Below are 5,106 nucleotides of genomic sequence, written 5' to 3'. Positions count from 1 at the left end.
AGTGGTATAGTGATTATGTAAATGAATGACAGATCCTTCAACCAGTTTCTTCAAAATGCCTTTCTTGTCTTAAAGCAGTAAGTTTACTTCAACATGGCACAGAGGAGTCTCTTATCCCCTCTGAGGCTGTGCATATACTCTTCCTGTTCCCATGGCAACAGGGTAAGCTACGTCACAAAAGTTTGCCTTTTAGATCTTTTAAAATGTTAAACCTTTAATTCTTTAGTACTGTGAATGGCAACATATGATGTGTACAGATTGGGTTAGGTCTAAGATGTCAACAATCTCTTACAAAAAACTATTGAAATAAGAGGTGTGCCTTTAATTACCAAAGAAGGGATCTTCCTGTGATAAAGAGGATCGCATCAGTGCTTAGCAAAAAGCATCAACATGACTCAGCATTTCAGAAAGAACACAATTCCATTTTCTTTCTAGTTACATGTTGGTAAATAGCCACTAATACTTTCTCTTCGAACACCATGAAAAGGATAAAAGGAAAGTGTTCACAAGTGACACTGATAGCTGGATCAGCAGCTGCCTCAGAATTTTTTTTAAAAACAACTACAAACCAATACCACCATACACACAAAATTTACTGGTGCCAACATCCCTGCATTCTCTTTATAGAGAGGCTTGGGTAAGTCTAACTTACCTGTTGTTTTTTTTTGCTATAGCCAGGATACACTTGAGGTTTGGTAGAATTGTTGAAAATAGCCACAAAATACTACCCATGTTCATGGACATCTATGCAGAAGCAACTGACAGTAGCACATTTAAGGTTGATATCTGGGTTGTTGTTAGGCGCCAGAGTTAACAACCAGGAGGTAGTTTCTCTTTGCATTCTATGTGCTAGTTCTTGTTAAGGATCACCTAACTTCTGGAACCAACACTAAATACCAAATGGCTTTTCAACCTGGGACATTTTCACTTGAAGAACAAAATATTCAAAGTAACCATCCTTGACCTTCACTACACTGATGACTGGGCCATACTTGCTCACACTGAAGAAAACTGTGCTGGATTTCTTTGCAGCAGCCTACTAAATGTTGGGCTTCTCTCAACATCACTAAGTCTTAACATACTCTATCAGCCTGCTCCAGGCCATGAATGTGACTCCCCCCCTCCACAAATTACCTTTGAGGGAAAAATCCTGGAGATAGTTGAACACTTCCTTTCCCTCAGTAGCCACCTCTCAGAGAGCAAACACTGATGAGAAAATCCAGCACAGGATATGGTGCTCAGGCACCTCTGTCAAAAAATTGCTCTGGCATAATTTTATTGATTACAATAACCAGAAAGACACCAACATCCAGGTCTCCTCTATGAATGTGAAATATAGGCGCCCTGTTGTTGTCATCTGAAGAACCTGGAGAGATATCACCAATTATGCCTCCAGAAAATCCTCTGCATATAATGGAAAGATGGCTGCATAAAATGCCAGCATCCTTACTGAAGCCAATGTTACCAGCATTGAGTCAATGTTCCTCAAGCAGCAACTTTGCTAGGCCATACATTGTGTATGTATGACCAACTCTTGACTCCCAAAACAAGTGTTCAGCTCCCAGCTTAGTTGCGGCCTCAGAACTCATGGTGGCCAGAGAAAATGCTACAATGGAAGGGAGGGGCCATCACCAGGGAGGACTATACCTCTGTTGCTCAGGGCTGTAGGGGACGGTTAAGAAGGCCAAGGCAGAGATGGAACTGGGACCAGCTACCCGGATCAAGGACAACAAGAAGCCCTTTTTAAAATAAATAGAGGGTAAAAAGAAGGTACTGGGTAACGTGGGGCTTCTGCAGGACACGCTAGGAAATCTGGCCATCGCACCAGACAGCAAAGCTAACTTACTTAACAATTTCTTTGCCTCCATTTTTCTGAGCAGGGACTGGGTCATCCCCCCCACCGGGACCCCCATAGGCCCCAGGGGAGGTGCAACCAGGCCTAGGATCAGAGAAGACCTAGTCAGGGAACTTCTGGAGGGACTGGACGAATTAAAATCTGAAGGTCCTGATGATCTCCACCCCAGAGTGCTGAGGGAATTAGCAGAGGTCATTGTGGGACACCTGGCACGGCTTTACGAGCACTCATACTGCTCTGGAGTTGTGCCAGAGGACTGGAAAAGGGCCAATGTGGTCCCCATTTTCAAAAAATGGAGGAAGGAGGGCCCAGGAAACTATAGGCCTGTTAGTCTTACCTTGGTCCTGGGTAAGGTTTTTTGAGAGAATTATCCTGGTCCATGTCTGCGAGGGGCAAGCAGGGGAGAGTATGCTTATGGGCAACCAACATGGGTTCATTAAAGGCAGATCCTGTCAGATCAACCTGGTGGCCTTCTATGACCAGGTCACAAAATCCTTAGATGCAGGTGTCGCGGTGGACATAGTCTTTCTGGACTTTAGGAAGGCCTTCGGCACTGTCTCTTACCCCATTCTCATTAAAAAACTAGGAGGCTGTGGTGTTGATACCTACACAGTCAGATGGGTCACTAGTTGGCTGGACGGCTGTACCCAGAGAGTGGTGGTGGGCAGGTCTTATTCAACCTGGAGGGATGTGGGCAGTGGGGTTCTGCAGGGCTCAGTCCTCAGGCCTGCACTGTTCAACATCTTCATGGACGAGGGGGTAAAAAGCACCCTGTTCAAATTTGCAGATGACACTAAGATGTGGGGAGAAGTGGGCACACTAGAAGGGAGGAATAGGCTGCAATCAGACCTGGACAGGTTACAGGGGTGGGCAGATTAGCACAGGATGGGTTTCAACACTGACAAGTGCAAGGTATTGCACCTGGGGGGGAAGAACCAGCAGCATACCTACAGGCTGGGGAACTCCCTTCTTGTCAGTGCAGAGGAAGAAAAGGATCTTGGAGTCATTATTGATGCCAAAATGAACATGGGCTGACAGTGTGGGGACGCGGTCAGGAAGGCCAACCGTACCTTGTCATGCATCCACAGATGCATCTCAAGCAGGTCCAAGGATGTGATCCTTCCCTTCCATGCGACACTGGTCAGGCCGCAGTTAGAGTACTGCGTCCAGTTCTGAGTGCAGCACTTCAGGAGGGATGTGGACAACATTGAGAGGGTCCAGAGGAGGGCCACTCACATGATCAGGGGGCAGCAGGGCAGGCCCTACGAGGAGAGGCTAAGGGACCTGAACCTGTTCAGCTTCCACAGGAGAAGGCTGAGGGGGGATCTAGTGGCCATTTACAAACTAGTCGGGGGGGACCAATAGGCATTAGGAGAGTCCCTGTTCCCCTGAGCACTACCAGGAGTGACAAGAAATAATGGTCACAAGCTAGCAAAGGGTAGATCCAGGCTAGATATCAGGAGGCGCTACTTCACTGTCAGGGTGGCTAGGATCTAGAAGCAACTTCCAAGAGAAGTGGAGCTGGCTCCTACCCTGGAGGTCTTTAAAAGGAGGCTGGATGAATACCTTGCCGGGGTTGTTTGACCCCAGTACTCTTTCCTGCCATGGCAGGGGGTCGTACTTGATGATCTGCTCAGGCCCCTTCTGACCCTACCAACTATGAAACTATGAAGGATACATTGAAGGCATTCTCAAAAAAATGAACACCAGCTTCACGAGCTGGGAAGAGCTGGCTACTAATGAACTCCAGTGGCAACACAACCTCAATCAAGTGGCAGCCTGCTTCAAGATAAAGTGTCTTGCCCTCAAACCAGAGACAAAAGTAGAGGAAGGAAAAGGAGAGAAATCCCAGCCTGCAGCCTACTTTCTCCCTGCAGAAAGACCTGCAATTTCTGCAGACAGAACTGTGTTTCAAAAATTGGACTTTTAAGTCACCTCAAGACTCATCAATGAGCCATGATAGAAATCAGCCTCGAAATCAGGGATTGCTGATAACAACAATGTTCAGAGTCAAAGAAGGGGCACTCAAATTTGTATGCAGAAAGTTTGTTTGGGCAGAAACAGCACGTAGTATTTTTAATCGGGGCAAATGTGGCAAAGCATCAGTCACTGATTTGATTAGGAGAAGATTCGGCCTGATTTGGAGGCTGAATCACTGAATCCAAATTGAATCAGGAGGGGAAAAATACCTCCAAGATTCAGAAAAGATTTTGAGATTTGGAAGGCAGTCTTTCAGAAGAACAGAAACTGGGAACGAGAGGGGGAGCAGGTCGGGGGTGGAGACTGACATCTCTAGCTGGCCAGTGACTGTGATCTTTCCCTGAGTCCCTTTCCAATCACAGTGCTCTGGGGGAGGGACATAGAAACAGCATATAAGCCACTGTCTACAGCCTTTCTGTGTCTTTTGTCAGCTGTTTCTTCCTGCGTAACAGCATCTGACAGGTACTACTGGACAGGCTTGGCTTCCTACCTAGTCAATCTCCTGCTAGTTTTGGTTCTTGGGAAGGGTTGGATACAGCTTACTAACTAAAATCCCTCTACTTATCCCCATCCGATCCATTTCTTTCAACTTATTCTTCCCCCAAAAACCTCTTATTTGTTCTTGTTTTGTTATATTCCCCCCATAGTTTTTAAAAAGAAAGCTGTGTTTTCCCTGGCAGTGATATCCATCACTGTGGAAAGCACATACATTACACACACTCACATACATACACAGAGAAGAAGCAGAAATATTATATAGTTACACACAGATACAGACTAAATACAACACAGAAGTCAGAAACATACATCATAGAATAAGAAGAGATATTATTAAACACAACACAGAAAAAGTCAGAAACAGTCATACTTCATAGAAGAAGAAGAAGAGGTTATATATAGTTATTAGTTACATGCACATACAGACTAAACACAACACAGAAGAAGTCAGATGCACATATATCATAGAAGAGATATTATTAAACACAACACAGAAGAATTCAGACAGTCATACATCAGAAAAGAAAAAGAAGATATATTATTTTAGTTACACACACAAAACGAAACAAAACACAGAAGTCAGACACAATCATACATCAGAGAAGAAAAAGAAGGGATATTATAGCTGCACACACACACAGACACATTTTCTAGCACAGGAAAGATTAATATGAAGCGCGCTGGAAAGGCAGGTGCCAAGTCTTCTGGCAGGGGAGGGAGAGGGCTTAGAGGGGGTAGGGGGAGAGCTAGAGCTGCAAGTCCCGTCCCCCCCC

Source organism: Alligator sinensis, unplaced genomic scaffold, assembly GCF_000455745.1.
Source record: "Alligator sinensis unplaced genomic scaffold, ASM45574v1 scaffold1766_1, whole genome shotgun sequence".
Classification (NCBI taxonomy): domain Eukaryota; kingdom Metazoa; phylum Chordata; order Crocodylia; family Alligatoridae; genus Alligator; species Alligator sinensis.
The sequence above is the reverse complement of the archived record's forward strand: the minus strand, read 5'-3'. Positions refer to the sequence as shown.